Raw genomic sequence first — 21665 nt, 5'->3', positions numbered from 1 at the left:
AATCTGTTCTCTTTCAGTGAGGTGAGCAGAAAACAATAATACAAATGATATATCATTTATTATTAAATAAAATATATACACAAACTTTTTTAAAAAAAGGCATTTTCGCTCACAGCTATAAACACCTGTAGATAACTTTATAACTCCAGTCTCTGCATGTGGTTTGTGCCATGAGGAATGGACATTTAGGCTCTGATCTAGCAACTGTTACTACTGAACCCCTCCAGAGTCCCACTGACTTCAACAGGGCTCCTCGTAGTATAGGTAACATCTAACCTCACACTATCCAATGCAAGTTCCAGGTCTTAGGTTCTGATCCTCCTAGCTTTATGCAGAACCTTGCTCCATGACCAGGAGCGGTGCCAGGGTTTTTGGCGCCCTAGGCGGGGGTCCTTCTGTGCTGCCAGTCATTGTCATCAATTCTGTGGCGGGGGGGGGGGGGTCCTTCTGCGATCCCGTTCTTTGGGGCAGTTCGGCGGCGGGTCCCGGAGTGAGTGAAGGACTGGCCACAGAATTGCCACCAAAGACCCGGAGCGCGGAAGGACCCCCTGCCGCCGAATTGCTGCCAAGGGCGGCAAAATGCTGTCCCCCCAAATCCTGGTGCCCTAGGCGACCGCTAGGTTGCCTAAATGCAAGCACCAGCCCTGTCTGTGACCAGCCCCACTGCAAACAATGGAACTATTTCCCATTTTACCTTTTCATTATCACTCTGTGTGGGCTTCTGGGTCTTGAAGTAGGCCTGATCTACCATAGTACAAACTGAAAGAACTTCTGCAATTATCTTTGATACAAGTACAGTGAGGCTGGAGAGGATTCAGTAGAAGCCACATTAAAGAAAACAGAGTGCATGGAAATCTTTTTGAGTCCAGAATAACTTCACTGTTTGAGGCTGGTAAATCCAGAATAAAAGAACAGCACTACTCTGGGAGGAACTACTGCAAAATGCTAGGTATGAAATTCGCTGATACAAACGGATGTTTGTTTCTGCACCACAACCCATGACAAGCCACAGCCCCAGTTCCTGTTCAGAGCTCAGATACACTCATAAACGACTCCCACTATGAGCTACGTTACAAGTACAAAAGAGTAGCAGTATCAATACCACGACATCTCACATGCTACAGAAAATAGAGTAATGGCCCTTCCCAGATATTTCTATTTCATGCACCACTCAAGTTGTATACATTTGCATAGATATTTTCATATGCTAAAAGATGTAGCAGTGTTGTGTCACACCAACATATCTTGCAAATCAGTTGACTTCTCTGTGATGAAAGGAAAGAGCCTACACAAATACATTAACATTGTTCACAAGGTCAGTGCTGGAGACTCAAATGATTTTTATAGTGCGTCTTGCAATATGTGGCAGTTTTCTTACAGGACAAGCTCCTGGAGTGATTATTTAAAGATGAAATTTTTACTTTAAAGGAAAAGGTAAGTTTCTAGTTCTCAGAGCAGTGGAGAAAACCTTGAATGGGGTCAAGTGTTCCCTAAAGGCTCAAAAAATCAGAAGGTAAATAAGTACCAACATTATTTTTTTCTAAAATCTCATGGATTTTAAGACAATCTCATGATTTTGGGGTCTTGGCTCATGATTTTTTCAACACAGTAATTCAACTCTCTCTTCTCCCAGGTCACTGCTCTGTAAAAAGTTTCCCCCATTATAAAAAAAACATATACATAACCAATACTAAATTACTCTTGCCTAATTTTCTGCCCTGAAATCTGCAAGGCTATATTTTCACAGTGCAGGGACTCTGCAGTAGCTACTCATCTATACAAAACTATGGGAGCACAATGAAATACCCCTGGCACCTTGGAAAAACATGACCTCAAAAATGTAATCTGGTTCCAAAAATTTAGTTTTACATACAGGGGACTGGCATGATCTCAAGCTAGAAGGACATACAAGAGCAATATGTTAGATGCACAAAGAAACTGGTCCAAGATATCCAGATGTTAGAGTTATTTTTTAAGAATGTTACTGGAAAGAGAACATAGAAACTCATTCAGGCGTTAACCTATCCAATTATTGTGTCAATATTACTATTTCCGTAATTGTCTAATTGTTCTGCTGTTCTAAGCTCATTTGGTTGGGGTTAGATATTAGTTAATAACCAGTTTATAAAATGGTTTGGCCAGCCTGTGTGGATGGAGACCAAACTAGGTTAATCCCATACTCAAAAACAGTATTTAGGGCTAGTCTGAGAAACCAGTTTGGCTGCAACCACATTTGAACTCTGTCTGAACATAGTTTGTAAACGCTCCTCGCAAGTGAAAACAAGGCCAGTGTAAATCAATCCACAAATGTGTTTTAAATCTACCAAGAGCTTTGCAACACTAGCATGAAGAAACACAGGATTTCCCCAACCATCCTTTTTAGTACAGTAGAACCTCAGAGTTACTATCACCAGAGTTACAAATTGACCAGTCAACCACACACCTCATTTGGAAACGGAAGTACACAATCAAGCAGCAGCAGGGACACGCACACACACACACAAAAAAGGCAAATACAGTACAGTACTGTGTTAAATATAAACTACTAAAAAATAAAGGGAAAACAGCATTTTACTTCTACATACTAAAGTTTCAAATCTATATTAAGTCAATGTTCAGTTGTAAACTTTTGAAAGAACAACCATAATATTTTGTTCAGAGTTATGAACAATTCCCATTCCTGAGGTGTTCGTAACTCTGAGGTTCTACTGTACATTATCTGTGAATTCCAGTGTAAGTCAATTTACATACCACCACAGAAACTGTCTCACCGGTCATCGTCATACCAGAATCATCCAGCTAATCCCCTCAGTCAGTTCTGTTGGAGGTATCTACCCATACTACCATGGGGCGTTCTAAAAACCTGAGTGAGTTCTGAATACATACATAATTTAACAGTGTGTAAGCTCTCTGGGGAATGGACCTTTTGTCTGTCCAGCACTATGCACATCTGTGGGACTATAAATAAAAATATTCCATTGAATCTCATTTTGATTTTTCAGATAATTGCATTGTTTTCCACTTCCCTTAGAAGTTTACTTGGTGCAAACACCACTTCAAGTTAAATATATATATATATATTTATTTTAAATCACAATCTCAGAGTAACTCCTAAATTTAATTATTTTCCAAAATGTAGAAATCTCAACTGCATGCAGGCAAAGAACATTGAAAGTGAATGTTACATCCAAACAATGCATTTCATTAACCTGCATCACAATATGAACCAACACATTTGTCACTGCAGTGGGACAAAGATGGAGTTTTTTTTGTTTGTATTATCCTTAGGGGTTGGTTTGGTTGTTGGTTTTTTTTTTGGTTTGTTTTGTTTTTTTGCAGCTGTTACTGTGAAAATGCTAAGCAGAGCGCAGTCTAAAAATAAAAAATAAAAATGACTAAATCTGAAACAGGATGCTCATCAGGAACTTGTAAAAAAAGTACAGATCATTTTAAAAAGGCTACACTGAAATATGTTTTACATTTAGTTTCCTGCTGCACAGGCAGAGTTAAACACACAAATCCTTTTATCTGTGAAAAGAACTGGAATTTTGCTGACAATTCTGTTGATGATACTTGAGCCAGAATACAATCCAATTCACTTTCACTTGCTCAGAGTAAACCAAACTTTGCACCCTCGATAATCTGTATGTTATTCTCTGATAACCAGAAACTTCTACGCTCAAACTCTGTTCACTATTTTTTTCTTTATCATCATCTTAATAAAATTTTTAAATCTGTTCTTATCAGTTTAATTTCTGCAGTGCCAGCAGACATAAAACCTTACTTTCGTCACTAAAACATGCAGGTGTGGCTCTGCATACAAAACCGGAGTAAAAAAGGTGTCATTTTACATAGTCACTTCTCACAACAAAGCCACATTTATGCTTCTAGACTATTCCAAAGAGAACCAGTTCTGCCCTTTCATACATATGCACGACTCCTGTTGACTTCAGTGAGACTGAGGCCATGTCGACAACTAGCGAGCTTACAGCAGCACAGCTGTACTGATGCGCCGCTGTAAGATAGAGGGGCTACCCAAGCAATGTCAGAAGGAGAGAGCTCTCCCGTCGACATAATAAAGCCACTGCCATGAGCGGCAGTAGCTATTTCACAGTGGCGCTTCTGTCTGTGTAACTTATGTCACTCAGGGGGGTGGTTTTTTCACACTCCTGAGAGACACAATTTATACGGACAAAAGTGGTAGCGTAGACATGGCCTGACATCAGATGTATAAAAGAGCAAACTTGGGCCCCAAGAGGCCAAACTTAAACAAGTTCGTGAACATCTGAAATTACTTTTAGATCTTGCTGATTTCTGGGGAAAAACTGAATTTCTTCACATCTAGGTTCCACTTTCAGAGAGGAAGAGACACTGTGCTCAGAAATAGCCTCAATTCAGCCATCAGTGGGGGTAGCTGTACCAGTGCTGATCCCAAGATATAGAGCTAAGCATTTACATAGATTCAAGTAAAAAGTACCTGAATCAATCCATGTGATTTTCCTCTTTTAAAGCTGTTTTAAAGAAGAGCTTTCACACTGGAACAAAATTTTCAAATCTATCAAAATTAAACAAATATATGCACCTGTCACATGTTTTTCAACATTTCTCTTTGCATATTTGCTAAATATTAAAGCGGTTGGTATAAACAAACCTTTATTGCTAAGAGATCATTGCTCCTATCTGACCATGCAGTGAAATTTCACTCACTTTCATGGCAATAGACTGAAGCCATTATAAAATAAGGCTAAAGTGCAAAACCAGGCAGGCATTTTATTAGGCTAGAAACAATCTTGTAAACCAAATCCCAGATCCAAACTCTCCCTCAACCTGAGGAAATTCAGGCTGGATCCGTGTTTTGCTGTTAGGACACATTTCTTATTAAACCCCATCTAACTTCAACTGCAGCAATGGATGGTGGGAGAGAGAGAGAGAGAGACACACACACACACACACAACCCGCCAACTATTCTCTCTGTATAAATGTTTTTCTCTTCTCACTGCCTCTAACTCAAGTTTGCTTCAGCATGAAAGTCCTCCTTTAGGGCCTGATCCTGTGAGCTGTTAGCTCACTCTGTACAAGGTGCTAAGTGCCCTCCACTCCAATTGACTGCAGAAGGAGTTAACTATGTTTGGCGCCTTGCATGAAGCATTCAACATCTTGAAGAATCAGGACCATAAGGCCTCACCAGAGCCAACTAAAGTCAATGGAAAGGCTCTCATTGTCTTCAGTGGGCTTTGGATCCAGCCCTCCGACTTCTGCATACCTGTATCCACTATCCAGTCTTTTGTGGTTTACTTTGCCATTGTATTGGAATTATTTTTTTCTTCATCATGTAGGTTATATGGATGGAAAACTGTATGTCTGAGTTAAAATGAGTCATCAGTAGGTGGGGTCTGATCATTCACCAAAGTTCTTTGAAAATAAGCCTCCAGCATCACTAAAATGAATTCCATATAAAAGCAAAACTAACGATAATTTGGACATGATAAACTCCCAGCATCCAGCAAATACAGTGCAAAGGAAGACCATGAGTTGCTAAATACCATTACAATAAACCCTTGAACTGGTTTAAAAAAAAAAAAAAAAAACAGATTAAAATCACTACCAATATAGTCATCAGTCACATGTAGCCTCCTTCCAAGTTTATCTGCCTATCTTAGGCATTTATGATAAGGCTACTCCTGATACACGTCATATACTTTAAGACTTCCCAGCTTAATCAAAGTCGCTTTTACAAAACCCTCTTTACATTACTTCTATTGCTATTAGATGCAAAGCCCTTGGCTCTGAACACCAGCCTTTTATAAAGGGAGTATTATAAACAGGAATTTATTACTTTATTAATTAAGTGTCTCAGAGAAATAAAGAGTGTTTTATGGTGCATTGGATGATTCCTTCACTCTTGGTAAATTCTTGACTGTCCCGTGGTGACTCACACACCTGCAAAAGGCTGTTGATACATGTCTGTCTCATTAGCACTTTCTGCTATTCCAATGATGCCACAACATATTGCCAAGAGACATCTGGCAGGTTTCCTGACAATACAATGTCGCTGAGGAAACGCTAACAACATGCCTCGTTTAGTCAACCGCGTTTCAGTTTATTTACACTTCCAATGAGTGGAAAAAAGTCTGACGTTTTGGTGTGCATGAAAGTGTTCTTGTTCTTATGTGGCTGCTGATTCAGTTTGCTATGCTGTTTGACCCTTTGTACTCTTTCACACACTTAAGCCCTGTTTCTGACCCCAACACACACACACTTCTTTTGGCCTGTCATTTGTCCCGAGAGACTTTTTCTGTAAAGTCTTAAGAAACTTAGGCAAGCCAGTTTAGGGGATATTTTTTCAGTAAATTTGTAATAAGTACACTGTATGGTAGATATTTCAAGCCACATCCCAGAGGGACCAGGCTTTCCACTGGCCTTCTGCATAGTAGCATGAAAAAATCCTTCTTTCACCCACCACTTTGGCTGAGGAGCAGCAGTGGAGGTACTTTAAAGCCAATTCTTCAGTCCTAGGCATGCAACAGCCCCCTGCTGTTGGTATGCTCCCACTCCAAAGGAGTGAATCTCCAGTAGATTCATGACGGAATAGATCCATCAAGGCAGATGTCCCTACACACCACCACCAAATGCCCTTAATTTCCAGGCACACCCTCTGCCAGCTCCTGCCCACTCTTCCTGCAGTAGAACCACACGAGTTTGGCTGGGTTATACAGCAGGGTAACAAGACTTGATGCCTTGACGTGTTCAATGTATCTAGATGCATAGGAAAAGATTCAATGTTGTCCTATTCAATTATTGACAAAGCCATGATCTGATTCCCTAACAGAAAGTGTTATAATCTTGCAAATTAGAAAACTCTGGCTTGTACAATTCACATCCTAACCGGCAGTTATCTACATTGCTCTTGTAACAGAAAATGATACAAGGCCCTGTATTACTTTTTAGCAAAAAGGAATACATAGATTAGTGAGAATGAATACATAGCAAGGTCAACTTCAGATGCAGCTTCAGCAACTCGTTAGTAGAAGGGTACAGAAAGCTGCTTAACTATGACCAGCAAATATACCCTATAAACCTCCAGCGTATGGAAACTTCAGTGCAATATTGATTCTTCATTGCCAGGAGTATGTTCAGTCAGGTTCACAGGAACAACTAGTTCCTATCTGTTATTTAACTGTTTCATTATAATTTTGGTGGCCTTTGTTATTTTTACCCAGAATCTGCCATTTACTCATGTAAGAAAAGAAAGTGGGCTAAATGCTACAAAGTGTGTTTGATCCTCATTTCTAGTTACAGAATAAGAATTACATTTATCCTGAAATGCCTTACAGCTACTCATAGGTACACACAGTAGTAATGAAACAGCCATCTCTTGACTCAGGGGACAGCAGCCAGTGCACGGTAGCATGAGAAGGGAAGAGTTTTTGCCATTGATCCTGAAGGAAACAGTATCTTGAATCAGGTTGCTTTTTGTTTGTTTGAAAGCACTGAAAAACCCACACACAGAAAACTATTAGGATTCCAACATAATCCAGTGATACTGCAATCCAATTGTCATAGGCTAACTATTATGGAAGAGAATGTTTGGTTTATATTAAAACTATTGAAAACAAAGGAGGTTTCTGTTTGAAGGATACCCTGCAATATAAACACACATCTTAACTCCATTACCAAGCTATGAGACAGAGCAATCCCTGTGGACAGGGCACGAACTGAGGGTTGGGAGATCCAAGTTCTAATCCTGACTTTGCCATTCATCACTGCATGTGTGTGGGCAAGTTACTTAACTTTTTATGCCGGAAATGAGATGATACTTGCCTTGGTAATCATCTACACATGAAAAGTGTTAGAAATATTATTGAACAAAACAATTATACCAATCACACATCTGTGTGTTCATCAGGCATATTAGTATATATTCAATGTGCCTATATCATCGCCCAGAGGCCCCAATCGGTGCTCTTACAACCACATACTTAGAGCCCTACCAAATTCATGGACCATTTTGGACAATTTCATGGTCATCGGATTTTGAAAATTGTAAATTTCATTATTTCAGCTATTTAAATCTGAAAATTCACAGTGTTTTAATTTTAGGGATCCTGACCCATAGAGGAATTCTGTGTGGGGGCAGGGGTTTGCAAAGTTATTGTGTGTGTGTGGGGGGGGGGTTGCGGTACTGCTACCCTTACTTCTGCGCTGCTGCTGGTGGTGATGCAGCCTTCAGAGCTGGGCAGCTGGAGAATGGTGGCTGCTGGCCAGAAGCCCAGCTCTGAAGGCAGAACCGCAGTCAGTAGCAGCACAGAAGTAAGGGTGGGAATACCATACCATGCCATCCTTACTTCTGCGCTGCTGCCTGCAGAGCTGGTCCCTCAGTCAGTAGCCGCCACTCTCCGGCTGCCCAGTTCTGAAGGCAGCAGTGCAGAAGTAAGGGTGGCATGGTATGGTATTACCACCCTTACTTTTGCGCAGCTGCTGGCAGGGTGCTGCCTTCAGAGTTGGGTGCCTGGACAACAGCTGCTGCTCTCCAGCCACCCAGATCTGAAGGTAGCACAGAAGTAAGGGTGGCAATACTGTGACCCCCCTAAATTAACCTTGTGACCCCCTGAAACTCCCTTTTGGGTCAGGACCCCCAATTTGAGAAACATTGGTCTCTCCTGTGAAATCTGTGTAGTATAGGGTAAAATCACACAGAAGACCAGATTTCATGGGGGAAGACCAGATTGCACGGTCTGTGACCTGTTTTTCATGGCCGAGAATTTGGTAGGGCCCTACATATAATAAGAGAGTCTATATTCTGAAGAGCTTTCTGTCCAATTTAAGGCAATGCAACAAGTGGGCTTAGTAAGGCTAGGTCTACCCTACAAACTTATATCAGTATAACTACGTCGTTTAGGCATGTGAAAAATCCATGCCTCGGAGCGATGCAGTTATACCAACCTACCCCTGGTGCGGACACAAGCTCTCCCATTGGCATAGCAGAATCTTCACTAACGCACTACAGAGGTGCAGCTGCAGCTTTTTATGTGTAGACCTGCCCAAAAAGATAGGAGCTAGGAGAAAGGCCACAGCAATGTGTACATAGCCACAGGTTCCTAAGTTATCTGCACGGTTTGTAGTTTTGAGTCCATTTTTTTAAAGGTGTAAACAAACAAAAATATCAATCATAACAGTAATGCCTACTTGCCACATGCATCCAAGTTGGTTATCAGTTGGTTATTTTCTATAATTCTACTGTGATACATATGGTAATACTGCTATTATTTTCCATTTACGTTTCATATGTTCCAAAAACATAGGAAACATGCCCCTCTCCAAACGTTTTGGGAAGTACCTCTTTTGGAACTCTTCAATGACAGAAAAGTACAAGTTCCCACATGGAACTTTAACAGTGAACTTCCAAACTGATCAAGAAATTAACCACAATGACCCAGTAAGCATGGGGGGAAGCTCTTTTCTTTTAGCTAAAGCACCAAGAGACTGAAAATCAACTAAGAACTGCCACAAGCACCAAGCCTGATCACAAAGACTTTCACAGCATTTTATCAATCAGAAGAGAGTTTATTTTTGTACTTTATTTACCGATAAAGGCCCTGATCCTCCAATATACTCCCCAGTGATTTCAATGGGGCTCTGCATAGGCAGAGGTTTCTGTCTATACACAGGTCACTGCAGAATCAGGACTACAGTTTCATATTTTCATTTATACCTCAGGTATGTTAAACCACTTACATTTTAAATTTCAATAAAGGAAATTTACTCCTCAAATTCAACAAAACAACTGATAACACTATAGTCAACCCTAATAAAATTTCAATCAAAAAGCCACTCACCTAAATTATACGGTTCAACAGCTCAACCTTTTATGTTACATAAGAGAAAATATGCACAATATTTAAAATATCAGTTTTAGTGTACACTGCACAGACAAGTTGAAGTTGTGCCACTTTAAAAAAAAATTGAATACTTAGGATAATACTAATAAATTGTGAAGCTCACTAAGAACTTTCACTGGATTGTGACTCAAAAATTGTTTTTTTAAACAATTTAACTTTGAAGTTAAATTCCATCTGAATACAGTCCATCAGCATAAGTCATAACTTGCACTGGCAGCTGCCTGGATCTGCAAAACATTGCATAAAGGATTCTGACATTCAATAGATGAGTGCTTGTAACGTCTTTACGTCAATTCCCCACATACTTCAGAGTCAGTGTACATCAAATTGTTCACCTGGCTACTTAAAGCTCCATTCTTCGCAAGCTGACAGTTGGAAAGAAGATAAACAATATATCTGAAGATGAAGTTCAAAATACAGATATATTCCTAATAAAGTCCCCAATCACACAGAGACTTGCATGCATGCTTAGTTTGGACACATCAAGTCAATGAGACTATTCACTGAGTGCAAAGTGAAGCAGTACATAAGTCTTCACAGTATTGGATCTAAAATCTACAAAAATAACTAAACTTAATACAGATTTTTAACGCTTTCCTGAAGAAGAAGAAAAAAACATTCCTACAATATGGTTACTAAGCAATAAGATCAGTAACTTCAAGTATGATAAAGATTTAATATCTTCAGTATCACTTGTATGCACAGGAAAAGCTACAATGGTGCATTTTTAAAAGTATGTTGCTACATATCTTCCATTAAGATCCCTATTGAGTAGTTTTGAAATACTCAAAATGTTTCCTCTTTTTTCCTATTTCAAACAGTAAAATGTATGTATCAGTGAACACTAGATTTTGGGGTTTTGTGGAGGTATTACTTACAAATTACTCTGTTTCTGAAAATGTATTAAGCTGAGGATGAAAATGCACTTCCTGATTTTAATATTTTATGATCTGATTTGACTAACAGGCAAAAATATACAAGCTTATCAGCTATAATATCCTGTCAACCTACCAAATAATCATCTTGAATCTTTGCAGCTTTTCTCTCTTTTAAAAAACAAAACCTTTGTTTCTTTTATTAATATTTACTGTCCACCACTTATAATCCCTGAAAGAAACACTCAGTTTTTTAAATGAAATATACTGTAGTTCAGACGTTTAAAGAGACTTTCCTGAAGAACTTTAGTAATGACTGGGCACCTTCTCCAGGAAGGATAGGAGGATAGTAAAGCTGGTTTAGATCAATGAGAGTCCAGTCCTCATGTGACTTCAAATGGGACTACTCATTAAGGGGCAGATTCTAATATCTTAACCCATGTTAAAAAGTGTACCACACTGAAGTCCATGGAACAATTCATGAAGTAAGGTGCAATGAGTGATAGTACAGGTATCAAAATCCTGTTCTAAATAATAGTAGCAGTATTAAGCATTATGTGTGGAAGTAAAGGTGTGCTGAATCAGAACCATAAACTGGGATTTTCAGAAGAAGCTTCAAGGAATTGTACCTCTGAAAATCCTAACCACTGCATCTCTACTCATGTTCTCTCCCTTGGATCCACATCCCCATGTGGATAGAAAAATAACCCACCTTTGGAAAACCTTGCTCCATGTCAACCCAGAATGAAGCATCAGGATTGTATCAAGTGTTATGTCTCCACAATAACCAAACTATTTTCAATGCTAGTTAAGGAGAGCCAGAAAATACCCATAGCTGGTATGCAGTGCTTCTCATATACACCTCTACCCCGATATAACGCGACCCGATATAACGTGAATTTGGATATAACGCGGTAAAGCAGTGCTCCGGGGGGGGGGGGGGGGGGGGGGGGCAAGGCTGCACACACTGGTGGATCAAAACAAGTTCGACATAACATGGTTTCACCTATAACGCGGTAAGATTTTTTGGCTCCGGAGGACAGCATTTTATCAGGGTTGAGGTGTACAGGACCTTTCATTTTCAGTTTTAATTTTATTTATTTTTTCCCAGGGATTTATCAGTGTTTATTACCACCACAACAAACACAGGTAAAAATCAGTGCAAAAAACTATTAATAATTTTTCTGGATCAATATTAGGATTTATTTTGGTGGATGGAAAGATGGGGGGGAAGTATTCAGTAGATTAATGCGCTGAATTCTGTTAATCAATGTGGTTTGCAGCAGAACTAAAACAGAACTCAAAACACAATGCCGCCTCTGAGTTTAAGAAAACGATATCTCTCTAATCCCCAAATAAAACTTTTCATTTGAATAAACAGTTTAGACACAGAACTATTAGCCTATAAATATTTACATGTAATAATTGGGTCACACCATTTGTAGTGCATACACTCAAATTCATCCTTCTCTCCTGTTTTTTTTTAACTTTTGAATACTTCCTTGAGTTCTGAAACGTATTCTGATATAGATTTTCATTTTCTTCCCATTTTAGTGTGTCAAATCTTTAAATCTTTATCTGCTAACAGCTTGAAATGTGCACGTGGTGGGTGTGAGATTCATCGGTACATTCAGATGCACACGCACTTCAGAGTTTGCGTGCCTGTTTGTTCATTATGTGTATCTTCTAGACTAATACATAGCCTTACTTCAACAGGCAGCTTTGCATATACACACACAGCCTAATGTATTATCGTAATACATAAATCTAGGGCCTTACCAAACGCAAAGTCCATTTGGGTCAATTTCACAGTCCTAGAATTTTAAAAATGGTAAATTTTAGCTCTTTAAATCTGAAGTTTCACGGTGTTGTAATTGTAGGGGTCCTGACCCATAAAGGAGTGGCGGGCGGGGGGGGGGGGGTGTTGCAAGGTTATTATAGGGGAGATTGCGGTACTGCTACCCTTACTTCTGAGCTGCTGCTGGTGGCGCTGCCTTCAGAGCTGGGCAGCTGGAGAGTGGCAGCTGCTGGCCAGGATCCCAGCTCTGAAGGCATAGCCGCTACCAGCAGCAGCACAGAAGTAAGGGTGGCATGGTATGGTATTGCCACCCATACTTTTGCGCTGCTGCCTGCAGAGCTGGGCCTTCAATCAGCAGCCACCGCTCTTTGGCCACCCAGCTCTGAAGGCAGTGCAGAAGTAAGGGCGGCAATACTGTAATCCCCCTAAAATAACCTTGTGACCCTCTGCAACTCCCTTTAGGGTCAGGACCCCCCAATTTGAGAAACTGGTATCCCCAGTGAAATCTATATAGCATAGGGTAAAAGCACACAAGAGACCAGATTTCATTGGGGGCGGGGGGAGGGAGGGTTAACAGGTTTCACGGTCTGTGACGCGTTTTTCATGGTCATGAATTTGGTAGGGCCCTACATTATCTCATGCAATGTACTGTAATTTCCTAATAAAACAAGTTTTTTGTATATATTTCAACGATACAAAAGTGAAGTGAAAAACTAATAATACTTTTTGTAAAACCCAGGATTTTTTTTTTAATTGTTTAATCTGCAAACGCAAAGGCTTACTTCTATACCCCCGTCACTCTTTAATCAGTCTACATGCTTGTGCAGCACAGACAGCCCTTGATATTCTGAAAAGCAAATGACAACAAAAGAAACCTGTGTCTCCATTATTGATTTATTTATAATTTCATATCCCTGCCCAGTGGCAGGTACCTGAGCACCTATAATCAATAAAACAATCTTTTTAAAAATAAAATCAGAGTAAAAATACAAGCATTTACATCTAAAAGCTCCACAATAGACTTTCAACATAAAAGTTCCCTAGGTGCTTAGTGAAGTCTGACATGCATTATATAGATATACATGTTATATACATATATGTTATATTATATAAATCCAAAACACCAAGCGAGCAAACAAACAACAAAAACACATTCCCAACTACAAAAGGGACTGACTGGCTTTCTAAAAGAAATGTTGCAGCTCAGCCAGAAGTATGCAACTGACAAAGGAATAACGGAGTGAAATGCCATGGCCTGTGTTATATAGGTCAGACCAGATGATCATAATAGTCCTATCTATTATATTATTCCTCAATCAAAGATGTAACTCAAGAAATAAATCTGTAGCCAGGCAGAGTGGGAGGCCCCAGGATTTTCTGTAATTCCCAAAGATATAGTATCTTTTTTGATGAACGTACGACTCCCAGTCACACAAACATATGTATTAAGTGGAGACACTGCTGTCTGTTTTCTATTTAGGCTAGCATCTAAACTAATTATCTCCAAATTATCACCTGCTCTTTCACTTAGCACAAGCCATGTGGGTGTCGATATGCCCATAATTCAGTCCCTAAGTATCTTTCTTGTTTTCTTTTAATCCCATTGTCGTTAGCTTCACTAGAAACTAGGGCTCTCAAGCGATTAAACAAATTAATCATGTGATTAATCTGCTATTAAACAATAATAGAATACCATTTATTTAAATATTTTTGGATGTTTTCCACATTTTTAAATATAATTGATTTCAATTATAACACAGAATACAAAGTGTATAATGCTCACTATTTTTTTATTACAAATATTTGCATTGTAAAAAAGAAACAGTATTTCAATTCACTTAATACAAGTATTGTAGTGCAACTTCTTTATCATGAAAGTTGAACTTACAAATGTAGAATTATGTACAAATAACTGCGTTCAAAAATAAAACAATGTAAAACGTTAGAGCCTGCAAGTCCACTCAGTCCTACTTTCTGTGCAGCCAATCGCTCAGACAAACAAGTTTGTTTACATTTGCAGTAGACAATGCTGCCTGCCTCTTATTTACAATGTCACCTGAAAGTGAGAACAGGCGTTCACATGGCACTGTTTTAACTGGCGTTGGAAGATATTTATGTGCCATATGCGCTAAAGATTCATATGTCTCGTCATGCTTCAACCGCCATTCCAGAGGACATGCTGGTGATCGGTTTTGCTCGATGACGATCCAAAGCAGTGCAGACCGAGGCATGTTCATTTTCATCATCTGAGTCAGATGCCACCAGCAAAAGGTTGATTTTCTTTTTTGGTGGTTAGTTTTCATAGTTTCCACATTGGAGTGTTGCTCTTTTAAGACTTCTGAAAGGATGCTCAACAGGGAGAGTAGCAACATACGGACCCTGGACTTCAGAAAAGCAGACTTAGACTCCCTTAGGGAACTGATGGGCAGGATCCCCTGAGAGGCTAATATGAGGGGGCAAGGAGTCCAGGAGAGCTGGCTGTATTTTAAAGAAGCCTTATTGAGAGCGCAGGAACAAACCATCCTGATGTGCAGAAAGAATAGCAGATATGGGAGGCGACGAGCTTGGCTTAACAGTGAAATCTTCGGTGAGCTTAAACTCAAAAAGGAAGTTGACAAGAAGTGGAAATTTGGACAGATGACTAGGAAGGAGTATAAAAATATGGCTAGAGCAGACAGGGGTATAATCAGGAAGGCCAAAGCACAATTGGAGCTAGCAAGGGATGTAAAGGGTAACAAGAATGGTTTCTACAGGTATGTTAGCAATAAGGAGGAGGACAGGGAAAGTGTGGGCCCCTTACTGAATGCGGGAGGCAACATAGTGACAGAAGATGTGGAAAAAGCTGAAGTACTCAATGCTTTTTTTTGCCTCAGTCTTCACAGACTAGGTCAGCTCCCAGACTGCTGCATTGGGCAACACAGTCCATGAGTCCAGATCTAATGCATCCAAGGGTGCTGAGGGAGTTGGCTGGTGTGATTGCAGAGCCATTGGCCATTATCTCTGAAAATTCGTGGTGATCGGGGGGGAGGTCCAGGACAATTGGAAAAAGGCAAATATAGTCCCCATATTTTAAAAAGGGAAGAAAGAGAACCCAAGGAACTACAGACCAGTCAGCCTCACTTCGATCCCTGGCAAAATCATGGAGCAGGTGCTCAAGGAATCCATTTTGAAGCACTTGGAGAAGAGGAAGGTGATCAGGAACTGTCAACATGGATTCACCAAGGGCAAATCATGCCTGACCAACCTGACTGCCTTCTATGATGAGATAACGGGCTCTGTGGATATGGGGAAAGCAGTGGATAGGATATATCTTGACTTTAGCAAAGCTTTTGATACCGTCTTCCAAAGTATTCTTGCCAGCAAGTTAAAAAAGTATGGATTGGATGAATGGACTGTAAGGTGGATAAAAAGCTGGCTAGATTGTCGGGCTTAACAGATAGTGATCAATGGCTCGATGTCTAATTGGCAGCCGGTATCAAGCAGAGTGCCCCAGGGGTCAGTCCTGGGGCCAGTTTTGTTCAACATCTTTATTAATGATCTGGATGATGGGATTAATTGCACCCTCAGCAAGTTCGCAGATGACACTAAACTGGGGGGAGAGGTAGATACGCTGAAAAGTAGGGATAGGATTCAGAGTGACCTAGACAAATTGGAGGATTGGGCCAAAAGAAATCTAACAAGGTTCAACAAGGACAAGTGCAGAGTCCTGCACTTAGGAAGGAAGAATCCCATGCACTGCTACAGGCTGAGGACTGACTGGCTAAGCAGCAATTGTGCAGAAAAGGACCTGGGGATTACAATGGATGAGAAGCTGGATATGAGTCAGCAGTATACCAAGAAGGCAAACGGCATATTGGTCTGTATTAGTAGCAGCATTGCCAGCAGATTGAGGGAAGTGATTATTCCCCTCTATTCGGCACTGGTGAGGTCACAACTGGAGTATTGCATCGTTTTGGTACCCCCATTACAGAAGGGATGTGGGGAAATGGGAGAGAGTCCAGCAGAGGGCCATGAAAATGATTAGGGTGCTAGGGCACATGACTTATGAGGAGAGGCTGAGGGAACTGGGGTTATTTAGTCTGAAGAAGAGAAGAGTGAGGGAGGAATTGATAGCAGCCTTTAACTACCTGAAAGGAGGTTCCAAAGAGGATGGAGCTAGGCTGTTCTCAGTGGTACCTGATGACAGAACAAGGAGCAATGGTCTCAAGTTGCAGTGGGGGAGGTCTAGGTTGGGTATTAGGAAACACTACTTCACTAGGAGGGTGGTGAAGCACTGGAATGGGTTACCTAGGGAGGTGGTGGAATCTCCATCCTTAGAGGTTTTTAAGGCCCAGCTTAACAAAGCCCTGGCTGGGATGATTTAGTTGGTGTTGGTCCTGCTTTGAGCAGGGGATTGGATAGATGACCTCCTGAGGTCTCTTCCAACCCTAATATTCTATGATTCTATGACACCTCATCCCTCTCAGATTTTGGAAGGCACTTCAGATTCTTAAACCTTGGGTCGAGTGCTGTAGCTATCTTTAGAAATCTCACATTGGTACCTTTTTTTGCATTTTGTCAAATCTGCAGTGAAAGTGTTCTTAAATCTCATCTGAGATTGCTATAACATGAAATATATGGCAGAATTGGTGTAAAACAGAGCAGGAGGCATACAATTCTCCCCCAAGGATTTCAAGCACAAATTTAATTAACTTTTTTTTTTAAATGAGCGTCATCAGCATGGAAGCATGTCCTCTGGAATGGTGGCCGAAACCTGAAGGGGCATACGAATGTTTAGCATATCTGGCACATAAATACCTTGCAATGCTGGCTACAAAAGTGCCATGTGAATGTCTGTTCTCACTTTCAAGTGACATTGTAAATAAGATGAAGGCAGCATTATCTCCTGCAAATGTAAACAAACTTGTTTGTCTTAGCAATTGGCTGCACAGGAAGTAGGACTGAGTGGACTGGTAGTCTCTAAAGTTTTACATTGTTTTGTTTTTGAGTGCAGTTATGTAACAAAAAAATCCTACATTTGTAAACTGCACTTTCATGACAAAGAAATTGCACTACAGTACTTGTATGAGATGAATTGAAAAATACCATTTCTTTTATAATTTTAACAGTGCAAATATTTGTAATAAGAATAATATAAAGTGAGCACTGTGCACTTTGTATTTTGTATTGTAATTGAAATCAATATATTTGAAAATGTAGAAAAACATCCAAAATATTTAATAAATGTCAATTGGTATTCTATTGTTTAACAGTGCGATTAAAACTGCTAATAATCGCAATTATTTTTTTTAAGTTAATCGAGTTGAGTTAACAGTGATTAATCAACGGCCCTACTAGGAACAATTTTAAAAATGCAATGACTGTTTTACAAGAATGCCCACGGGATCCTGATTTCTGTTATCAGTAGCCTCTGGCATCCTACATGACATACAGTGGTAACCATTAAAAGTCAACTTTAACTTACTATAACCAGACAGTCACATTCTGGACATCACTATTATTTGCTATTCTGAGTACAATGGAATATTGCAGTATCACACATGGTGATTGTTGGCCCCTGTTGACTTGAATGGCAACCATTGCAAAGTAAATAACTTCAAAACCTAAGCACTTGTGTCACCACACACACAAAGTGTAATCCATCATGGGTTTTAACAGCAGACATAATACCAATCTAATCTTTTGATTAAAGGAGATGGAAAGTGCAAATAAAAAGTTCATAAGCCAATACTCTTAAATTAGGATGCCTTAAATAAAAGGCATTTTGATTTTGGACATAATTAAAACCTTTTAGAAAGTTTCTTTTCTCTTTCTCAGTACTTGCGTTATTAAAACATAAATAAGAATATTACAATATTGTCAGTGTCTACCTATCTTCAAAAGATATTTTATTAAATAGCTGTAGGTCTTTTAAATTTGTATTTTGGTGCTGGCCTCAAGTGCATGTACCCTCTTTAGAGTTGACTTCAGTATTTTGAAATACAGAACAGGGTATTAAGACTGCTAGTCTGTGTGTGTATACACAATAAGACTTTGGTTATTTCTCTTTCTAATCAATGATCTTCAAAATGCTCGCTTGTCTTCCAGCGTCCCTGTTACAAGACAGGACACTTTTTTCCTGTAACGAATCATAATCACAAAACACTGTCTAAATGTTTTTACTATTTACGTCTGACTTGAAAACAGCAGATTCTTCCTTACTGAGCCAAATTCAAATACTGTAGTTAGTATTTACTTTAAAACAGTTCAAAACTGCTTTCAAGTGTATTTTCCAATGGTCAGCACTCCTGTTGACCAAGTCCTGGTTTCTTCAGTAGATTCTAAATTACTTCCAAAGACCATAGAGTTGTAGAGAGACTTACTTATGAAATAAGCATTAGGCTTGATAGATTCTGGAGAGATCCCTGTCTTCAGTGTTAACGATATGACATTACAAAATGTAGTACTTGATTTATTTCAAACAAATAAAAAGTACCAATAATAGAGTTTGATTGCCATGGTAACCTTTTGGAATGTTTTTATCCTGTTATTAAGCTGAAGTTGTCATATAAGTCTCCATAGTGTAAAACTTTCCCACTGAAATTAGAAGTGAATCACAGATATATGATTCTTTTGGCCTACCAATCATTGACCAATCTCTTTAGAAATGTTTGCAAGTTTTCTCTGATTTCCTAATACCCCTTTCAGTGATGTGTCAAGCCACATTATGAAGAAATATTAGAAAAAGGCATCCAAAACACTCCAGTACTGTTAAGACAACTTCCTGACTTTATGTTGTTCTGCGGTGCAAAAGACAAGGCCAGTAAGTTATGTTTTCAATCATCTGGCCTGTGTAAACAAGGAACAATCATCAGCCCCTGAGTTTACCAGATCTCCTCACATCTACAAAAGCAAGGCATTTTTATTATCAGAAGCATGTAGGCTTTTTGATTGCTATAGCTTGTAAAATGTAATTACATCCTTTCAAGAAGACTACTTTTAATGGAAAGTCATTTATGCCTTAAATGAGTCATCATTAACTAAGGCCCTGATCCTGCAAAGATTTACAAAGCTGTTTAGCTTCACACACTGCAAGCAGTTTCAATAGGACTACTCACAATACAATCAAGTTAAGCACATGTGTAAGTCTTTGTAGAAAGTAGTTTGTAGAACTACCTGCCATAGATTTCAGTATCTCCATTCAGTTAACAAACACACATTGAGCAGGACCAAAAGGTTCTATATCTTCAGTGTTTTATTAGAACTTCCTGACCCAAGTAAGATTTACCAGCTAGGCCATAACTTCCACTCTCAGATGCTAATATTGTTTGTCTGCTGCTGTCCTCTTCTACAGAGAAAGGCCCATCAATCACTTATTATGGATTGAGAATTTCTACCCTTAAGAAAATACTTAAACACACAGGACAACTTCTGCTCTCCAGTATACACATAAAACTCCCACTGACTTCAATGAAAGTTTTGCACGCATATTGGAACATATGATCTGGCTCACTCAATTTTTCTGTTCTCAATCATACTTTGCCACATATTTTTGTCACAATTGGTTTTACTATAATTTGCTACCATCAAGTGCATCAACTTCAGAAACAGGTTCTGGCAAGTCTTACATCATCTCTATTCAGCTTCCTTGGGTGCAGTTTGTCTGCTATTTGTCATACAGTGAGACATCTTGACTCACTAACTTCCATGTATGCCTGGGTTACTGTAAAGCTATAAGTTGTTTTAAAATATTTTACATGTTGGTCTTTACCACTTTTAGATCTTTAAACTGTATGAAATTCAAAGGGATTCTGACATAGGTCAGCTAAAAATCTTATTTCTAGGGCCTTGATACTACAAACACTTACACACTTGCTTAACTTTACTCCCATTGAGGGAATACTCAGCATAGTAAAATTAGGCCTGGGTGTGTTTGAAGAACCAGGGCCTAGAACTGGAAGACTTGTATTTAACATTTGGGGAACAGGATAATGGAAGAAACTAGACAAATACACACACAGCTGTCTCAAATTGAACTTGCTTTAGAGAGAAGCTGACTTTCAGTCCAACTAGCAACTGGCCCTATGACCCAAAATTAACTTCTATTCCCCAAGATGAATAAATAGAAAATATGACAGGGGGAGGGGGCCGGTAAAGAGAGGAAACACACAGCTCCACACTGAACAGACCAGAGCACCGGTTATCTCTGGGAGATGTTAAAAAAGACTCTTTCGCCTTCCCTTTCAGCGGCTCCAGCCCGACGGTGCGACAACCCCCTTTCCATGAGCTGGCCCAACCTAGGGATCAGTGGCCAGGAGCCGGCTTGCGGGACCAGCAGCGGGGCGCTGTGAAAGGACAGGGTCCAGTCCGGTCCCGTCCCCTCCCCGGTGCAGCTCACGCCCCAAGGCGCGCCAGGGGAGCGGGACAGAGGCCGGCTTGCGGGACCAGCAGCGGGGCGCTGTGAAAGGGCAGGGTCCCCCGGGGGAGCTCACGCGCCAGGGGAGCAGGGCAGGGGCCGGCTGCCCCGGGCTGAGCGGAGCCAGGCGCTTGAGGGAGGAAGCGAGTGTGGCGGGTTGCTCCGGAGCCTGCCCTTCGCTCTCCTGCCCACGAAAGCGGCAGGGCGCTGCCGCCCGGCGAGCCCGCGTCCGCCCAGCCGGCCCGCGCGGAGCGGAGCCCCTGGGCCGGGCAGCAGCGCGGCTGGGGACCCGGGAGCCCCTTCCCGCCGGCCACTCACCTGCTGCGGCGGGTCGCGCCTCCCGTCTCGCTCCGGGGAGTCTCCTGGGTGAGCCGCGGCTCCCCGGGGCGGAAAAGCGCCGCGAGCTCCCTGCCCCCTAGCGGCGCCGCCTCCAGCCAGGTGAGCGCGGCGCGGGGCGGCCCTGGGCCGGGCTGGGCGAGGGGGCTCGTTGCTCCCGGGGGCGGCCCCGGGCGGGGCACGGGGGAGGCGGGCGCCCGGTGCCGTGCGAAGAGCAGCAGGAGTCCCTGGGTGGGCGAGGGGGGCGCAGGACCCCGGGAACCTGCCCGGGGGGCTGGAGAAGAGAGAGGAACAGGTGGCGCCAGCAGGGGTGCGGGGAACGGCAAAAGCCCCAGGAGCTGGCTGGGAGCTGCTGAGGGGA

At 41.0% G+C, this 21665-nt stretch overlaps 1 protein-coding gene across 2 annotated transcripts in view; it reads right to left on the bottom strand.

Moving 5' to 3' along the window:
- ADCY7 (adenylate cyclase 7) overlaps window positions 1-21358 on the bottom strand; it is a 116004-nt gene extending 94646 nt beyond the window's left edge. For both annotated transcript variants that reach the window (XM_034788880.1, XM_034788881.1), the window contains exon 1: window positions 21287-21358. The gene's annotated coding sequence lies outside the window, so the exon portion shown is untranslated. The remainder of the gene's footprint in view (window positions 1-21286) is intronic.
- Between the last annotated feature and the right edge of the window lie 307 nt (window positions 21359-21665).

The sequence above is a fragment of the Trachemys scripta genome, chromosome 13 (assembly GCF_013100865.1).
Source record: "Trachemys scripta elegans isolate TJP31775 chromosome 13, CAS_Tse_1.0, whole genome shotgun sequence".
Lineage (NCBI taxonomy): Eukaryota > Metazoa > Chordata > Testudines > Emydidae > Trachemys > Trachemys scripta.
The sequence above is the reverse complement of the archived record's forward strand: the minus strand, read 5'-3'. Positions and strand labels throughout refer to the sequence as shown.